Below are 21,150 nucleotides of genomic sequence, written 5' to 3'. Positions count from 1 at the left end.
GAGAAAGAGGCAACCTCATAGAGTGGGGTCCAGCCAAATAAATACACTGACCTCACTCTCCCCACTCCTGCTCATCTCCTGGTGGGTTCCTTATTCACTGGACTCAACTAGAAGCCACTAAACAGGGTAGCCTGCTGATGTAATCCACAGAGGCAGAGTAAAGAATGGTAGAGAATGGGTATGCAAGGGCATAGTAGAAGGCATGTCTCTCAATGAGAAAAACGAAAGGCAATAAAGAACTCCAGGGAGGGGAAATTGCAAAATAAAGTCATGGCATGGGTGTCATTTAATAAAGCCATTTAATGGGTATGACACCCACTAAAATGTACTGGAACAACAAGGAAAGAAATCTAATCATAATGTACCCTGGATGCTGCAATAAAACCTACTTTTAGCTTTTATCTTTAAAAAAAATCAACCTACAGATAAACCAAAGATCACTACTCAAATTTCAGAATGGATGGTGTCAGTCACAACAATTTCACAGTAATGGTGGGGAAAGGAAAGGCAGGAAGGAGAGAATCCGAAAACACTGCTGAAAGTTGATTAAAAAAAAAGAGTTTACAGATATTATTGAAAGTGCATTTTGTTACAAAATGAGTTTCATGCTATGAGCTTTGAAGCTATTGCTCTTTCAGTGAATTTCCATTTTAGCCATCTTTTGTGGAGAATACACCAAGAAATAAAAAATGACTATTTGGGCCTCGTTAAGATTGATCATACATTGGGCCTCCCTGGTGGCCCAAGGGGTTAAGATGCAACGAAGCTGTCTGCAGCCACTGCAGCACGAGTTTGATACCCGGCCAGGGAGATACACACATGGCGCAGCAGACCTCTCCTGACTCACCCAGTGCTCCCCTCAGCAGTGTATTTCAGTAGAGCTGCCTGTTCTGCTCCCCACTCTGTCTCTGGTGAATCCCCTCACACCCCACACCTCTGGCCTACACCCCAGTTCTTGTCTGCATAAATAAATAAATGTTTAAAAACACTGATCATACATTTAACTGTATGGAGATTCCTTTAAATATTAAAAATATAAGCACTGTATAATCCATTAATATACTTCTACATATTTATCCAAAGGACGTGAAAATACTTATTCAAAAAGATATGAATCCCTATGTTCATAGCAGCATTATTCACAATAGCCAAAACATGAAAACCACCTAAATGCCCAATGACAGAGGACTGGTTAAAGAAGTTGTGGTATATATATTCAATGGAATAGTACTCAGCTATTTAAAAAGATGAAATCTTGCCTTTGCAACAACATGGATGGAACTAAGTGACTATGCTAAGCAAAATGTCAGAAAGTGAAAGACAATTACCAGATGGGTTCATTCCGACGTGGAATATAAATGGGCAAAGCAGGTAAGCTAACAAATCTTAGACTTTGTAAAAACTATGATGGTTGCCAGAGGGGGGTGGTAAAGGGGTGAGAGGAAAGAATAGAATGAAGAAGGTTAGAGGGGGTCATTCTGACAGTAGGGATGGCATTAGTAATTTGGTGATGGTTGGAATGAAGATTATATGTATACAAGGTGTGAAGCTGTAGTCACACAGATTATATACAGCATTGTAAACGGTAAATCAATAAACTTTAATATTTAAAAAAGAAAATAATTTTTAATATCATATTTTTGTTGTTGTTTTTAAACTTAACTAATCTCTTGAGATTGTAGGTGCCTCTTCATACTTGCCTTGCCATGTCAAGCATTTGAGATACTATCCTTGAGCACTGAAAAGACCCTCTGTCTGGTAAGGATATTCTAGTTTGCATGTCCATGAAGGAGTCTGACCCAAAAACTGGACACAATTGCCAAATGGTGAAGATAAATCTGATGTCTTCCACAGAAGATTTTGAGAAAGTAAAGTATTAAACCATTCTGTCTGTACCTGCAGCTCCTCTTACTGAGGGAAAAACACAGTCAGGGGCCTCCCCGGTGGCGCAGCGGTTGAGCGCTGGGTTGCGAAGCTGCCCGCAGCCTCGGCAGCGCCGGTTCGATCCCCGGCTACTCCCCGGCCACCGGAGGAGGGTCCCCCATGGCGCGCAGACCTCTCCTGCCGCCCGCTGCTCCCCTCAGCAGTGTACTTCGGTCCTTCTGCCTGCTCTGCTCCCCGCTCTGGCTCTGGTGAATTCTCTCACCCTCCCGCGCTTCTGACTGTACCCAGTGTTTGTATAAATAAATAAATAAATCTTTAAAAAAAAAAAAAAAAAAAAAAAAAAAGAAAAACACAGTCAGATTCCACTTTAAACTTCTCAAAGATGATTGTTTACAGAAGTATAAAAAAGTATGCTTGTGCTCATAAACCCAACTCTGAATGGGTGTGTGTGGGTGTGGGTGTGTGTATGTGTGTGGGGGTGTGTGTGTAAAACACTGAGAATGTTTGAACTCAGCTAATTGCCAATATAAGGAATCTTTATTTGTAACATCTTTATTGCAGCAAATATTTATCATGTGTCTCAAGCTTTTAAATTTAATGTTCTTTCTGGAAAGATGTAACTTCTCTCTCACTTCATTTTACTGAACCAATGTGCACGAACAAAAGCAAAACCAACAACTTATAACTGTTCAGGTCACCTGCAACTTCCTTCTAAATTTTCTTTATGTTAACAAAAATTAAGTTTTTAACATAAGAGGTCTAACTTAGCTGTTTTATAATAAATTTAATGAATGAAATAAAGTAAATCATATCAATTAACACAAACACACACAAAGGCAAAGTAACTTTTCCCATCCCTGAAGTGTATGATTTATGTAACTATATTTCATAAAGGATATCATGTTGAGAATTATAAAAAATATAGAATTCTAATTATAAGAAAAATTATAATTATTTTCTTTTTCAAAGGGCTAGCTTAATTTACAATATAAAAACCTTATCCTTAAGCATTTAAAGTGAGGTTCAAAGGTAAGTAATAGGGGCAATATCAAAAAGTGATTTAACTAATAACTATTGGGAGGACGAAGGGGTGGGTGTAGAGGAGGTAATGTAATGAGCAAAATCATCACCTCTCACTGCACAATGTCAATAGACACTGTCAATAAACAGTAGTTTTCATATTAATTAAAATCTCCAATAGAACTAACAGCAGAGACAGATAAATGCTGTTGCCTCTCATAAGTGGGATTAGAAATGAGAAAGAGTAGGCGGCAAACCTGTCTTTTTCATTCTAAACCCCTCCATCCTACCCAGATCACTTTTACCATGTATATGTACTTGAATAAATATCATTAACTTGTATAAACATATGAATGCAAATATACAATAAAACCACAGAAAACTCTTTTGAAACTGAAAGTTGATTTTAAAATTTAAATAGTATTCTTTATGTATGATTCCATTTATCATGCCAAAAATTAGATTAGAGATTGGCTGGCGCCAAGGATTGAGGGAGAAATCAGCCACAACATTCTAGATTTTGATTGTGGCAGTGTTTGCACAACTGTATACAAGTTCCCAAACGCATGAAACTATATACTTAAAATGGATGAGTTTTATTATATATATAAACTATCTCCAGTTGAACTTTTGGAAAGATGTACCAATTTGTTTGGGAAGCTGAAGAGTGTATTTCTATACTTGATTTCAAATCACAATATTTTTGTGGCACAGTCAGCTTTGATTCCAGCTAGCAAGTCAGTGAACCCAACCTAAGAGTGTGGTCCTTCCCTACAGAAGGACCTGTCAGTTAGACACAAGGCCACCGGATTGTCTTGTCATTAACCTGTGAGATTTAGATCAGAAGATGAGTTCCCTCCAACACTACAAAGATGAAAGCAGCAAATGAAATGTTATGAAGGTTTTATTTTTGTCTTGCAGTTAGGAAATAAGTCTCTCATAGATTTCATTAGGACTAAGAAAACTACAGAAACCTGACGAAGCCATTAGCTCACCATTTCTGGTTTATGTCTTCTGCACTTACTGCCCCTTCTGAAAGTGACTTCACTGCAGTGGTCCCTATTCACTGAACGCTAGCAGAGACTAGTCCTGTGTTAAGCCCATAAGTTACAGTGATAATCTCAGATAAGGTCCTTAGTGAATCTAACAGGAAGACAGAATGTCTTCATCTTGAGAAAAAGTCATGGAGTTTAAGGAACATGAAATTAGGGAAAGCACTGCATGTGTTCCATTTGCCCATTCAACCTCTCCACTTTTCTCCACCCTGTCCTGTGGCCCCTGGAGGCTGAGGTGTGTGGAAACCCTCTAGTGTTCTACTAAGTTTGGCCCATAGAGGGCACCATCAGGAGGTGAATAAGGAAAAGAGAGGAGATGAGGTAGCCATCCCTAAGCTCAACTCCCTACCAGGATTGGCCGAATCCCTCTATAGCATCTGTCAAATAGTTCCTTATAACAAATCTCTCCAGTTGCTATAACCACTTCCTCCCCTCATGCCTTCAAGTTCAGACATTCTAATGGCTCCCTATTCTTGCTAACTCTGGCCACTGCTATCCCCTATTGGATCTCAAAACCCTGAGCTCACCTTTGTAGACTATTGAAAGCACCTCAACTAATTGATTCGCATTATCAGTTCCTGTCAACAGAGGACTTTAGAGACAAAAAAGACTTCATGTATACATTTAAACTGGTTCACAGTATAAATCAGGAAACTGAGCATTCAGTAGCAGCCAATGGATTTAATCTATTTTGTATTTACTTTGCCAGAAATTAAAGTTGGTGACTTTCTGCTAAAGAAAGCTTTAAGCAGCTCTCATCCCAATACTGTCCACCTGAGTCTAGGCAGGGATGTAACAAACTTGTTCCTTTCAGGGGCAGCTCTTTCTGCACACTTGTGTCTATGCAAATGTCTTCTTTCCTTTTGGATACAAAAATAAAGATGGCTTTAGTCACAAATCTTCATTTTTAAAGCAATTTGACTTAACATGTTTCAAAATATAGCTCAGTTGTGCAAAACACTACTCATAGATGAGGTCCATCCATTCCTGCAGACATTGTAATTTTATCCCTGGAAGCAGAGAGCTGTATACTCAGACTGCATCATTTGGGATACTTGTAAAAAGGTCTTCACTAAATTATGCTACATATGTCATCAGCCTATATCAATGTACCTTTTGAAAAATAAGCCCCTCAAACACTCGACCATTTATTTGAGGAATGTTGCCGAAGATGTAGTTTATTATGACACATAGCATTCCCTTTATATTTCTTGCAACTCTTAGCTCAAGAACTCATCTCACCTCTCAGCACTGCTGCATTCTTAGCCTTAGGGTCATCATGGATCCTCTCACTGACTCAGGGAAACTGGACACTCAGCTAAATTTATAGCTCATTTTTTAAATGATTTTTTTAAATTTTTATTTTATATATTTTTTACATCATTTTTCATTTTTGTACAATAGATGCATTTTCTTCCTGGTTATCATCCCCTTAGAATTCCCAGCCCTCCTTGTTTTGATCCTACCCCATCCTCGCCCCTGTAGTGTGTCTGTGGTTTATAGTTGCCTGCTGATTTTGATTTTTATGTTATTATAATTAGTCTTTTTCCTGATTCCTTATTTAGGTTTTCTAAATTCCTGCTATGAATGAGACCATCCAGTATTTTTCTTTTTCTTTCTGGCTTATTTCACTGAGCATGATCCCTTCCAGCTCCATTCATGTTGCTGCAAATGGCATGTGTTTATCTTTTTGATCGCTGAGTAATAGTCCATGGTGTGTATGTACCACATTTTCTTGATCTAGTCATCTATTTTTGGGCATTTGGGTCATTTCCATAGCTTGCCTATTGTAAATAGTGCTGCAATAAACATAGGGGTGCAGGTGTCCTTTTGAATTAATGTTTCTGTGTCCTTTGGGTAAATACCTACGAGTGGAACTGCTGGATCATATCGAAGCTCCAATTTTTAGCAGATTGAGGAACCTCCACACTGCTTTCCATAGTAGTTCGACCAGTTTGCACTCCCACCAACAGTGCAGGAGAGTTCATTTTTCTCCACATCCTCACCAACATTTGTTGCTGCTAGTATTTTTAATATGTGCCATTCTCACTGGTGTAAGATGGTATCTCATTGTAGTTTTGATTTGCAGTTCCCTGATTACAAGTGATGTTGAACATTTTTTCATATGCCTGTTGGCCATTTGCATTTCCTCTTTGGAGATGTTTCTTTTTAGCTCTTCTGCTCATTTTTTGACTGGGTTATTTACTTTGTTTTTGTTGAGTCTCATCAGCTCTTTGTATATTTTTGTGATCAGTCCTTTATCATTAATGTTGTATGCAAAAATTTTCTCCCAATCAGTGGTTACTGTCTCTTTTGCTGTACAAAAGCTCTTTAATTTGATGTAGTCCCAGTATAGCTCACTTTTTTATTTATTATTTTTTAAAGATTTATTTATTTATTTATACAAGCACTGGGTACAGTCAGAAGCGCGGGAGGGTGAGAGAATTCACCAGAGCCAGAGCGGGGAGCAGAGCAGGCAGAAGGACCGAAGTACACTGCTGAGGGGAGCAGCAGGCGGCAGGAGAGGTCTGCGCGCCATGTGGGACCCTCCTCTGGTGGCCGGGGAGCAACCGGGGATCGAACCAGCGCTGCGGAGACTTTGGCTTTGGGCAGCTTCACAACCCAGCGCTCAACCACTGCGCCACCAGGGAGGCCCAAGCTCACTTTTTTTTTTTTTTTTTAAAGATTTATTTATTTTTATTTTATTTTATTTATTTATACAAGCACTGGGTACAGTCAGAAGCGCGGGAGGGTGAGAGAATTCACCAGAGCCAGAGCGGGGAGCAGAGCAGGCAGAAGGACCGAAGTACACTGCTGAGGGGAGCAGCGGGCGGCAGGAGAGGTCTGCGCGCCATGTGGGACCCTCCTCTGGTGGCCGGGGAGCAGCCGGGGATCGAACCGGCGTCGCAGAGGCTGCGGGCAGCTTCGCAACCCAGCGCTCAACCGTTGCGCCACCGGGGAGGCCCCAAGCTCACTTTTTTAAACGTAGCTGATTCTTCCCTTTAGACATGTCTGTTTCTAATCTGAGTGTGTAATAAATAACCCCTCAGTAGTGAACCTATCAGAAATGTCCTATCCCCTTCTTAGTCTAGAGGAATAAAGGTTATTAAAGTTGATCTTTTCCCTATGAAAAGAAGCATTTTCTAGGCTTTTAATCAGTTCTATATATACACTGATTAAGTAGAAAGGACAGGACACTAGACCAGAGGCAATAAAGTAATAAAGAACTGGTTAAGGAGTCAGGTTTTGGGTCCAGATGGTATCACAACACAACAGCCATGATAAATTGGTAACAAAAATATTATCCATGCAAAACCTTTTTGAGTCTTCAGTGCACAAAGCTCTATGCTAAGTGCTTTGACATGCATAATCTCATTTAATCCTCACAATAATTCTTGTGGTACACATTATTATTATTATCTTTCAGATGCAGAAATCATGGCAGACTGGAGTTTAGTGACTAACCCACCACATTAGGTAGGCTGAGATGGAATCCCAGCTCCATTTGCTGACTAATACTTGGACAAGTGATACAACTATATGTCACTTTCCTTGTTTATAAACGCCAATTTAACTTACTTTATAAAGTTATTATATTTTGAATTAGGTTCTCACCAGTTACAGAATTTACTGGTGCCTTGATCTTAGACATCTTCTCTTCCAGAACTATGATAAAAAAAAGTTGTTTGTAAGCTATCTAGTCTGTGGCATTCTGGGTATAGAAGCAGACTAAGATAGACTGTATCAAATCCATTTTGAAATGAGGCAGAGATGAAGACAATTCAGAACAAACTTTCAAAATATGCTGAAAATAAATGCATTTAAATTTCCTCATGAAACTTAATCTATACTTTAAAACTCCATTAAAGCAATAAAGAAGTCCATTGGGATGATAAATTTTATAACTCACCCTGAAGCTTATCCTGGAGCTATTTCCCCCTATGTGCTGAAGTTTTTTCTCCCTTTCATAAATAAGTCCCTGGCTCTATCTCTCCTATTCTCTTCTGCAAATGAGAACACTTATTTTACACTATATTAAACAGAAAAAAAAGTTGAACAGATACTAGACTTACAGAAACCCTTAAGAAAATCAGTGCCCTGTGACATGCTTCTGAAAAGCAAGTGAAGGCCACTGAAGCCCCTGAGTGGGACTGAGAGACATTTCCTCCTGCACCCTCAACACCATAGGGAACATGAGGATCTAGAGGCCGGGAGAGCAGAGGAAGCAAAGTGGCAGGTACTGCTGAGACAGGAGTAGTTTCCAGTCCAAAAAGCCCATTTCATAAACTGCTTTGGCCCATTTTTTCTATCAATCACTTTTTGCAATATATGCATTACTTAGCTATTTTTATAGCTAATCATGTCCGCGTGCAGATGGAAGAAAGAAGCTACAGGACCCAGATCTCAAAGTGATCAGAGTTGGATAATGAGGCATGTACAGAATGACCAAAAGTGACCCACTGTAATCAGGGACCTGTTATAAAACTAAAATCCCCACCTCTGGATGGGATTTGTCCTCCACTTTCTGAACATAACACCTCTGATGAAGCATGTACAGCAACTATAAAGATGTCAGAAAAACACCTGACTAACAAGAAGAGAACCCCCAGCTATGGCATTGTCTTGTTTGCTTCTTGCTAAAAGGCCCTGAGCGCTACAAAAATTAAGCTAAGGCTTTAATCAGGAAGCCTTCTCCTAAAGGATCTCCCTGGAGCTCTGTCTCTTTCTCTACCACTTTTAATAACCCCTATACTATAGCTCTTGCCTCCACTGAGTGTCTTGAGTCCTCAAGGTGTCCTTACAGCCTATGGCAATTAGCCCACAACACTGACATGGAAGACAGTCTGCATTATGGGCATGGGAAGTTCTCCCTAGGATATACCATCCAAAGAGTCATTCTCTTGTCCAATAGTCCATCAGCCTGCTGAATTTACGCACCATGGCAGCACTTACTTATCTTGTGCCCCGAGAATTCATGTCAATGTTATCAGTTACATTAAAAGACAACTTTCCTGGTAAAGTAGCTGTGTAAACTACAGGTGCTAAAATATTTCTGTAAAATTTAAACATATTTATATAAATATAAAAGGAAAATCTTCAAAAAGTAAAATCAACTATTTTTCTTTCATACACACACACACATACCATCTTGGGAATACATTCAATAGTCAGAAGGTTCTTCATCCATACATCAATATGCATCTTAGTGATATGAAAACAGACACATCAGAAATAGCCTTATTAATAAAATAAAATACAATTTTGAGGTAACACCTGCAACAGGTGAACAAGGTCCTACCGAGTGAGAGAAGGTTGCTTCAGTCCTCCCAGAGCTTGTTAGAAATGCATAGCTTTGGCCTTGCCCAAGGTAATGCTGATCTCAGTGTGCATTTAAGAGAAAACCCCGATGAGATATAGACCCTTGGTAAGGTTTAAGAAGCCTTGCTCCAAGGTTGCTAAAGTTCAGATATTTCATCAGTGAACACATAAAATTAGGAGGTGTTGATAGAAATCTGTGCTAAATGTTTTGACATTTCCAAAGTGAATAATTGTCCTGCTTTAGTCTTATTTATAAACTCCTACCACCCATAAAAACACAATATTCTGACCTTAGGCAGCCCACTCAGTGTGAACCTTGATGAACTAAGAAGTCAGTATTTTCAATGTACAGAGACAATTTGAACTCTGCTTTTCCCCAGTCATAGCTAGGAATTCCCACAAAATAGAGGTTAGAACCCACCAGTATGAGGAGAATAACTGACAGACAAAGCAAATCAACCCATGGGAAGGAAGTCTAGCTGAGAAGTAGGAAGGGACATTACGAACAGGAATCCAGAGTGCGTGGAAGCTCAGAGGTGGGGTGGGGGCAAAGAAGGGGGATGGTTAAAGGGGTTGCTGAGAGGCCTCAGGTGCTAACTCTTGTCACTGGCTTCAGGACCATCACAAAGCTGGGGAGCACAGCAGTCCACAGACAAGCCCTTACCCCAGTCTCTCCAGACTTTCACCTGGACCCACAGCCCTGCCCAATAAAACAGGGCCACTACCATCAAGAACTCTTAGTGCAAGCCATCAAAGAATGAAAAACAGCCCCAGCTGACTGGAAGCCCCGACCTTAAACTCCTTCAGCAAGCCATGGAGGTCCTGATTGCTTCTGGCTGGAGCTCCTTCCTCATGCCCTCGAGGGGCAATAAGGCTACAGGAGTGGTCCAAAGGGTTTTCAGGATTCTAAGAATGGACTCTGGGTTAGCAATGAAACTGTGGGCATGAGGGGTTTTTTACCTACTTCCCATAGAACCTGGAAATCAAGCCACCAATAGACAATACATTGTGCCTTTGTGCAACTTAGAAAACCAAGGTTGAGCTGAGCAGGGGGAAAAATACTCGCTGGCAGGCAAATTAGTAAAAGGACTTCCCTTTGGGTAATGGAGCACTGGGCTGGGCAAATGGAACACACCCATGTGCTAAGAAAATGGTCCTCCTTCCTCCAGGGAACACAGCTCCCACTCACCTCCCACTATAAACATGTATACAACATTTATAAACAGGGCCATCTGCCCACCACCCTGGCAGACTCTAAGGGAGTATGGGAAAGGCAAGGAAGGGGAGTGCATGAGCTTAGGAATCCCAGATTCCAATAAACAGGCCAAAGAAGAGTAGTCCAGAAGTCAAGGGAGAGTTCCCAGAGGACTCATCCATCCCTCTCATCTCATTATAGCCCTTATTGTAATTGTATTTTACCACAAAATGATTCTATTGAGTTTCATAAATTGACTGATGGCATGATTAACTACAGGATAACTATACTGTTATGTTGGCAGTAATAGAATACATTACAAAATGCAAAAACATAATGAAGTCCATGCTTTAAAAAATGGAGCGGTTTATTTCAGCATTTGAGGGTAAGTGTTCTGCTATGGTCCACCTCCCTCCTCCAGTTCTCATTTGCTAACACAATGGGGGTACTTTGTGAAAACATTTTTTTCACCACTATACAGTAATAGCTCCAAACTGCAACAACATTATTAGTTGTTGTAATGATAAACTTTGCTCCAACACAGAATTTCACACAGAGGAGTCTTTAAGGAAACTTCACTACAGCAAAATGTCTAAACTGAAAATGGCTGGACAGAAATGGGGAAAATCATGAAAAACATTTCCAGAAGCATGCTTTTGCCCAATTCTTTTAACACTGGTGTCTTTAAACTAGACTTTATACAGCAGACTTAATCTGATTTTGAGTGACAATCTAATTTTGAGTATCAACACACAGTAAGGGAGTTCTTTCTTAAAAAAAAATTATAGTAGGGCCTCCCCAGTGGTGCAGCAGGTTGAGCTCCATGCTGTGAAGCTGTCCTCAGCCTCGGCAGTGCAGGATCGTTTCCCCACCTGCCAGGGAGATACCCACATGGCACAGCAGATCTCTTCTGCCTCACCCACTGCTCGCCTCAGCAGTGTCTTCGGTCATCTGCCTATTCTGCTCCCCTCTCTGTCTCTGGTGAATTCTCTCACCCTCCCATGCCTCTGGTCTGTACCCCAGTTCTTGTGTAAATAAATAAATCTTTAAAAAAATTTATAGTAACAGTGTTCAATTTTCTTTTTTGAAATTTTTTAAAAATTTATTTATTTATGCATACAAGAACTGGGGTACAGGACAGAGGTGTGGGGGTGAGAGCATTCACCAGAGACAGATTGGGGAACAGAACAGGCAGACTGACTGAAATACACTGCTGAGGGGAGCAGCGGGTGAGTCAGGAGAGGTCTGCTGTGTCATGTGGTTAGCTCCCTGGCTGGAGATAGAACTTGTGCTGCAATGGCTGTGGATAGCCTTATAGGTTGCATCTCAATCCCTTGTGCCACCATGGAGGCCCCAATTTTCTTACTCACACTGTCACCTTATTATCTTTAAAAGCGTGCAATAAGTGAATTTTACAATCATTGGGGTAAATTATGTATGCACAAATTACACACATTTTGTTATGCTTTTATTATATATACATAATGGCGAATATATATTAGGCACTTACTATGTGCCAAACATTTCTCAACATGTTACCCCTGTATCAAACCTATGAGGTAGATGTTACTTTTAGTAACATGAAGCAAAGAAAGATTAGACCACTAAAATACAGCAAAGTCAGTATCGGAAACCACAGGATATTTCTCTCTCAATTACAATCAAATAAATGCAAACAGTAGGTATCAACTGATTTAAGTACTTAGCCATCACTTAGTTTAAGAAGACTCTAATATTTAATAATAACCTTCAAGGAATGATTCTAAGACTTCTAGCTTAACTAAAAGAAAAATGAAATACTGCACTTGGTTACAAGGACTTTGGAATTTAGAGACAGAAAATACATACACAAAAATAATTTCTTTATTTAAAAACTACTTCTAAGTAGAGATCATAATGTGATTTAAGTAAAATATAGACAAAGGTAATAAATATAACAGCAAGTGTTGTGGAGGAGCTCTCTTGCATAGCTTTCTAAGAAATTACTGTATAGACTAACAGAATGATGAGAGAATGAATTTCACATGATGAAAAACACAACCAAAAGTAACAGGAGAAAAAAAAAAGTAATAGGAGAGATGGAGGTTGCAGTTGGAAAACAGAATGTATGTCAAAAAGTATTTCAAGTCATATGAAGTGTGATGAGCACAGTGGTTTTCCTTTAACCAAGAAACTATAGTTTACAATTATCTATCTTTATTGTCTACTCTGGTTTTACTGTCTCAGTGTTCCAGGGCAATCTTCTAAGTGTTAAATGAAAACCTTTCCCCTATGTTTCCTCCTTGGTCTGCTTCTCAGCAGTGTGCAATGATTTGTTCAAAAACAAACAAGCAGAGTAAAGGCATGATGTCACTACACAATCACCCATAGATTTCTGAGGTTAAGAGAGGCTGGGAGTGGGAGAAAGAGTCCTTTGATCTAGGTGGTGGGGAAAAAATGTTTGTTGAGTGGAAATTTCCCCCCAAAGGAAGAAGTTCAACTGAGGTAAGATGAGGGTCTGAATTCAGCAATGATGAAAGATGGACTTTAACAGATAATAATAGTAGATTTCTTCCTCCAGAATGTATCTTACTGTCCCAAATCAATGACTATTGGATTTTGTTGTGTCCCAAAAGCACCTAGTGTGGAGCAATTCAGACTACTGCCTTTGGAATACAGAGGTCATTAATAATTCTACAATCCAGAGCCTCCCTGGTGGCGCAGCGGTTGAGCATTGGGTTGTGAGGCTGCCCACAGCCTCTGCAGCGCCAGTTCGATCCCCGGCCACTGGCCGCTTGGTGAGGGTCCCACATGGCGCACAGACCCCTCCTGCCGCCCGCTGCTCCCCTCAGCAGTGTACTTTGTCAGTCTGCCTGTTCTGCTCTCTGCTCTGGCTCTGGTGAATTCTCTCACCCTCCCGCACTTGTGACTGTACCCAGTGCTTGTATAAATAAATAAATAAATCTTAAAAAAAAAAACCACAGTATTTAAAATAATAATAAATAATAATAATTCTACAATCCAGATGCTCTTCTACTTTTCTTCAGAAAACATTTAAGCACTAACTACATGTCCTACAGAGGTAGTTAGTGATACAGAAACAACCATACACAGTTGGGGTGGTCAAGGGCTCAGAGCTTAATAGAACATGGATGGACATAGCTATAAGCACACAGATACCATCACTGTAAGAGGAGTGTATGATGCACAGAGAATCATAAACTTTCTGGTCAGGACAGAGAAAGTAATGTTTGACTTCATAAATGTTTTAATAAGCTGAAAGAATTAGCGCAATTTTTTAAATTTTTAATCATTTTTCAATTATATAAATGAGACTAATGGTGTTTCCCATTAACTGAGCTGAAGTTATTCACAAATTATCTGAAATAGGTAATTTCAGATATAGACTAAATAATGGAGCCTATGAAATTGTGTTTAATATTGTGAGTGTTAAAGATGAATCTCACTTAGAGCTCTGCTTGAGAGCTTGGGTTCACCTATAAACTCCTAGGATGCAAGTCATTTTCTGACCTTTTTAAGTTTCAACTGCTAAACTGATTCTTAACATTGCAGTTCAACCATGGAAGTAAAGAAATGCCAGAAAATAGCCAAACACCTGTTAGAGTCAAGCATACGCTCTGTATTTACCTGTTAGAATAAAAAACATTTTGCTTTTTGCATAGCAATTGTTTAGACTGCTTTGGAAAGCCTTCGTTCATTTTCATACAATTTTTCCATTAACTGATGAGAGTTCCTAGTACTCCACCCCCTCCACATCCTTCCTGTGTTGGGTCACTTAAAAATAACTAGCCATGGCGCATTTAAAATTTCAGGAAGTTATTTTACTGGAAAAATCACTGGCTATTACAATTGTGGTGAGGTGGAGAGTCCAGGTAGCTCTCAGAAGTTTTTTTTGTAAGAAATGTATCATTTACATAGATCCCTTTATTCTCTATCAATGACTCTCTACATATTATTAGAACAAATTTCTTTGCAGTATGTGACATATGCAGGGAATTGCTTTGTATCTAATCTTCCTCATTATGTGACAATAAAATCTACTTTTGTGAATCCCCATACCATATACCATTTTGGAATTTTAAAGTTTTCTTGTTTACAAGAACTATTTCATATATTAATTACTAAGGAGCTAAATAATTAATGAATTGGGTTTTTAACATATACAAGTCTATTATAAAAAACTAGATCAGGGCGTCCCTAGTGGCGCAGTGGTTGAGCACTGGGTTGCGAAGCTGCCCCAACTCTGGCTCTGGTGAATTCTCTTGCCCTCCCATGTTTCTGACTGTACCCAGTGCTTGTATAAATAAATAAATAAATAAACAAACAAACAAACAAACAAATAAATAAATCTTTAAAAAAAAAAAACACTAGACCATCAAAATAAGCATGAAGAAAATTAAAATAACCCAAATTCCCAACTCAAAGAGAATCACTATGAATGGTTAGTCTGTTCTCTTCCTGAATTTTAAAATACAAACATTGATTTTCAAAAAATTCTTGTAATAACTAATGCCATCATTTATACTGGCAATATAATTATGCAATTGTTTTGCATTAAGTAGTTAATCTTCATAGTTGGCATGGGGGTTGTTTGTAATTTTTAGTAATTAAAGGCAATATTACAATGAACATAGTAATACACACATCTTTGAATCCTAGAAGAGGAGCTGCTACATTAGGGAGACTTGGTAAGTAATGACTTTTATATCACAGGAAATACAAAGCTTAAAACATACACGAGAAGAACTATCTCATTTAAAATAAAACATTAAAATAATAAATGTTTCTGTATTTGAAAAACACAAAGGTGAATACATATCTTTATTTTAAGGTAAGAGTTTACATCCATTAAACTAGAGCTTAGCTGTCGACAAAACACAAATCCTCAAACTATAATATGTGCAGAGTTTTGTCATGTTTTCTAAACTTGTGTCCCCAGGAAAGTTCCTTGAAGAAAGTTTTCTTAAGCTGTATGAAGATTCCTCAACCTACTAAAGATAGAGCTTCCATATGATCCAGCAACTCCACTCTTAGGTATTTACCCAAAGGACACAGAATCATTAATTCAAAAGGGCACCTGCACCCCTATGTTTATAGCACACTATTTAAATAGCTAAGCTATGGAAACAACCCAAATGCCCAAAAATAGATGACTGGATCAAGAAGATGTGGTAGGGCCCCCCCGGTGGTGCAGCGGGTAAGCGGTCAGCTGCCCGCAGCCTCTGCAGCGTCAGTTCAATCCCCAGCCACTGGTGAGGGTCCCACATGGTGCACAGACCTCTCTTGCCGTGCCCGCTGCTCCCCTCAGCAGTGTACTTTGTCAGTCTGCTTGTTCTGCTCTGGTGAATTCTCTCACCCTCCCGCACTTCTGACTGTACCCAGTGCTTGTATAAATAAATAAATAAATAAATAAATTTAAAAAAAAAAAGAAGAAGAAGAAGATGTGGTATATATACACAGTGGAATATTACTCAGCAATCAAAAAGATAAACTCATGCCATTTGCAGCAACATGGATGGAGTTGGAAGGGATCATGCTCAGTGAAATAAGCCAGAAAGAAAAAGAAAAATACCAGATGGTCTCATTCATAGCAGGAATTTAGAAAACATAAATAAGGGACTGGGAAAAAGACTAATTATAATAAAGAAAAAATGAAAATCAACAAGCAACTATGAACCAGAGATGCACTGGCGGGGGGCGGGAAAGGGCGGAGGGGAGGGATCAGGGTCAAAATAAGGGAGGGGTGGAATTGTATGGGGAATATAACCAAAATGAAAATGCATACATTGTACAAAAATGAAAAATGGGATATAAGAATTCTATAAAATAAAATATATTAAATAAAAAAAGAAGTTCCTTGAATTTCATTTATAGGAGGAACATAGGGAAATCAAACAAGTGATCAGGAAAAAAATGACAAAACTAGCATGCAAACTATAAATGGAGACATTCAGCTGGGTGGAGGAAGGAGAGGGATCAAAACAGGGGAAGGAAGAGTACAAGAGACATGGGTGTCTCCATAGTGGTAATTTTGTGGGGATTACACCAGAGAGGGGAATGAACAAAGATGTAAAAAAATATATATAAATAAAAAAAAAGTTCCTTGAAGAAAGAACTCTGAGTAATAAACATGGATGTTATACCATTACCTCCACTGCGTAAGTATAACATGCACCACAAATGCAAGCTACATGTGTAATTTTAAATTTGCTAGTGGTCATATTGAAAAAAGTAAAGCGAAACAGGTATGATTAATTTAAATTATACATTTTATTTGACCTGGTGTATCCAAAATATCCTTTCAACATCTAACTAAATATGAAAAACTAGTGAGATATTTTATGTTTTGAGTGTGTGTGTGTGTGTGTGTTTATATCAAATCATCAAATCCCAGCATATGTAAGTGTAAATAGTGTATCTCAATTTAGACTCACCTCCTAAGTGTTCAAAAGCCACATACACAGGGCGCTACCACAACAGACACTGCGGGATTACAGCAGAGGTCAGTAAACTTTCTATGAAGAGCCAAAGAGTAATTATTTTAGGTTCTGCAGGTCAGTGGGCCAAACCAAAGATGTTCCAGGTACTGAAATAGCACCTTTGCCTGTGGTGGGCTCTCCAGGGCAGTGGTATCTTTGTGCCCAAGTGCCCTTGATTGGAGACAATCCCAGGCCAGACAGCAACTGGCCAAGGGTAGGCAGGGCTGCTGCTGTCTAGATCCCCAAAATCCAGGCTGCTGCCTTCTCCTAAGAATCCAGGTCATTGCAAATTGACAGGTGGCCAGAAAAGAGGAGACTCAGCAACAGATTCCCAGACAGAGTTCCCTCCAGATGATCCATGAAAGACCAGAAAGTGTTGATGGCAACTAGAGTGGGCCCTGGATAGCAGTGAGGAGTGGCAGCTGCTGAGGGTCAGGCCTTGGGAGCAGTGGGTGGCAGAGGCCAGAGGAGGTGGTGCAGGTGCTTGTTCTCTGCAGCTCCCAGTGCCAGGCTCACCTGGTTCTAGAAGAGACTCTCAAATAAGGGAGGATTAGCATAGCCATTTGCATAGTCAAGTTTCTGAGAAATCCCATCATAAAGAAACGCTTCACTTTGGGTGATGCAGCTTTCTCCCACACTTTTTTAGTCCTATGAACCCATTTTAACAAGTAACAAACACTAAAGCACATAAGTGGATATTCTTCATAACATGGCTCACTACTTCAAGTTAATTTTGCGGAACCCTGATAAATAAAAGATGTCTCATAGTACATCTAGAAATCATAGAACAAAATTCCTAAGGGGGCCTCTCCTGGTGGCTCAGAGGTTGAGCGCTGGGCTGTCAAGCTGCCCGCAGCCTCTACAGCACCAGTTCGATCCCAACCAGCCAGCAAGGGTCCCACATGGCGCTCAGACCTGTCCAGCCGCGCCCGCTGCTCCCCTCAGCAGTGTACTTCGGTCCTTCTGCCTGCTCTGCTCCCTGCTCTGGCTCTGGTGAATTCTCTCACCCTCCCACTTTTCTGACTGTACCCAGTGCTTGTATAAATAAATAAATAAATCTTAAAAAAAAAAATTCCTAGGTTATTTCTCCGGCTCCTGCCCTCACTACTCCCCCCACTACCTCTCCCCTTCCTCCAACAGGTGTCCCTCCAAAGCACTCCAACAACTATGATCAGCCCTGTCTGCCTTTCCCATCTTGCCCAAATGTTACTTCCGTCTTGTACCTAAAGATCCCCTACTTAAGCCAAAATGAACTCCAGTCTTCCTTCTTCCTACCAATTAAACTTGGTTCCTCTGTCAAGCACAAAAGACCTCAGATGTTCCTGCAAACCTCCCTGGCCACAAAGCCAGAAAGAGCTTTCTCATCCCTGAACATGCATGACCTTTATGAAACCTCACATATCATCACTGAACTCCTTCAAGTACTGAGCTCATCTCTTCCAAAGACAACCACTTTCAGGACCACAGAAATAAAACAATAAATTTCTTTCATAAGTGTCAATACAGAGCTTTGTAGCAAATGCTCAAAACCTATTTAATGAATAAATGAAGAAATAAAATGCCTGGGTCCTAAAAAAGTTGTATCTGGATTGTGAGCACATTCAAGCCCTCTAAGAGCCACCAGAAGTGAAGATATACATTTAGGGCCTCCCTGGTGGCAAAGGGTGCAAGGGGTTAAGACATAACCTATGAAGCTGTCCACAGTCACTGCAGCACGAGGTGGATCTTCAGTCAGGGAGCTAACCCACATAGTGTGGCAGACCTCTCCTATCTCGCCCGTTGCTCCCCTCAGCAGTGTGTTTCAGTCTGCCTGTTCTGTTCCCCCACTCTGTGTCTGGTGAATCCTCTCATCCCCCACACCTCTGGCTATACCCCAGTTCTTACATGCATAAATAAAATAAATCTTAAAAAAAAAGATATACATTCAATTTCATGGGCAGATAAACCACACAAATAACTCATGCTGATCTATCACTGTAATGTTCCACTGCTAGTGAATTAAATCAATGTCAAATTCCTATTTTCCTTTATAATGCACTCTATCCTATACATAATTGTTCTCTAAAGATAATTTAATACATTGTAATTTCCCCACTGAAACTAGATGCTTTGCTTTTAAAAAGTAGCTTTTAGTTAGAAAAGGAACTGTTCAGAATATTACACAGACACACACACACTCATAAGCCTCAGCAATAACAAACAACACATGGCACAGCAGACTTCTCTCCTGCCTCGCCTGTTGCTCCCCTCAGCAGTGTATTTCAATATATCTGCCTATTCTGTTCCCTATTCTGTCTCTGGTGAATCCTCTCACCCTCAGCACCTCTGGCCTACACACCAGTTCTTGTACACACATGTAAATAAAAATAAATCTTTAAAAAAAGAAATTTTAAAAAAGAATCTAACATTGTTTTGTAAATTTTTTCAAAGCTATCAGGAAGTACAGGTACCATAATTCCCAATGCAAATCATGACCCCATGACCTAAAAACCCAAACACATGAAATCATATGAGAGGGAATATTTTATATCAAGATTGTTCTGGAAAATGAGGAATGTATGCTGTGGTGTCCATTAAACACTGAAAAGCCAAATAATATTAATAACAACATGAAATCTTAATTAAATCTAAAATGAAAGGTTTCAGTTCTTAAGGGAATCTATATAAGTAACTAGCTTGAAATATTGGAAGTACAATAACACCATTCATATATAAATTCAGGGCTCTAAAACTTTATATAACTTTCAGACAAATATGCGAAAGAGATTATAAATTTATCTAAAAAATGTTTGCCTATATTTTACATTAGCAGCAACCCCAAGGAATCTGGGACTGGGGCACACAGAGGGCGTGACAAGTGGATTGGGAAGCACTCCTTTCACTAGCCAACAAGGCTGCCAGGACAAGCCCTTGAATCCTCCTTTCATACTAAAAGTGTCAGTCTCCAAACAAACCTGCTTTCCAGAACCCTCAAATGATCTTCAAATGAAATGTTGTGTCTAAGCATTAAACTTAGAAAGTATGTTCATTGAAAATCAGAATGGGGTGAGTTTTAAAATAAAATGAGGACACAAGAAGTTCAGGGGTATTCTTTCAGGAGTTCTGTCTGTGGCCAGGAAGAGTCCTGACTGTGAGGGCTGGTAGGGGCCCCGGGGACACAGTGTTCTCAACACTCTCCATGGAAAGCATAACAAAAAAGTCCAAGGAGACAAGGCAGCTGTTAGCAACATTAAAAGCAGGAAAGAATGAGTATCTTAACCCAGGAGGGTTTAATTGTTTTGTTTTGGTCCTTTTAAATCACAAAAGGTAATACTATCAAATTTAAGGACGGGCTAAAATTACCAGTCAGATTTGCCATTCTCTAACCACAAGGAAAGAATATGAAAAATGAAAATCCACGGCCAAAAAGTAGACAATATTGTGATTGGATGAAGAAGCAGCATCTCGAATTTTAATGACTGAAGATTTGTGGCCCAACAGGGCTGCAGCAAGACATAGAAATCACAATGTAGGGCCTCCCTGGTGGCGCAAGGGGTTAAGATGCAACCTATGAAGCTATCCCCAGCCACTGCAGCAGGAGTTTGATCCCTGACCAGGAAGCTACCCACATGGCGCAGCAGACCTCTCCTGACTCGCCTGCTGCTCCTCTCAGCAGTGTGTTTCAGTAGGTCCACCTGTTCTGCTCCCCACTCTGTCTCTGATTAATCCTCTCTCACCCCCCACACCTCTGGCCTGTACCCCAGCTCTTGTATGCATAAATAAATAAATCTTTTTTAAAAATTTATTAAAAAAAAAAAAGAAATCACAAGGTAAAGATCAGTCAGGGCTAAGATCATCATCTGTCCAGGTACATTTTCAGACTACTTTAACTTTCCCGCTTTTTCAAATGGTTATAATAATTCCTATGTTTATATTTAATTTGTATCAAAAGAGCAAAGGCCCACAGTATATGATGCAATTTGGATATCTATATGCCTGTGTGCTCCTGCAAATACTCATTCAGCAAAGTTTTGAAAACACAAGTAAATAACAAGTATGTTACTCTGGAAGCTAACACTTTTCTTTGTTTCTATCATAGTATTGTAAAAATGCAACATGTTTATAAAAGTTACCATTTAGTCAAATACCCATATTGATTGAAAATATCCTAGTTTCAGGATGTGTAAGATACTATAATGCAAGTATGCTTACACTCAAT

General features: G+C 39.6%; 1 protein-coding gene across 3 annotated transcripts in view; it reads right to left on the bottom strand.

Annotated features, from left to right (window-relative positions):
- Positions 1-21,150, bottom strand: part of RASGRF2 (Ras protein specific guanine nucleotide releasing factor 2) — a 214,533-nt gene that overhangs the window by 177,969 nt on the left and 15,414 nt on the right. The gene's annotated exons all lie outside the window — the stretch shown is intronic.

This window comes from Talpa occidentalis, unplaced genomic scaffold (genome assembly GCF_014898055.3).
Source record: "Talpa occidentalis isolate TD23 unplaced genomic scaffold, MPIMG_talOcc4v2.1 talOcc4.6, whole genome shotgun sequence".
In the NCBI taxonomy this organism is placed as follows: Eukaryota; Metazoa; Chordata; class Mammalia; order Eulipotyphla; family Talpidae; genus Talpa; species Talpa occidentalis.
This window is presented reverse-complemented; position numbering and strand designations above follow the sequence as displayed.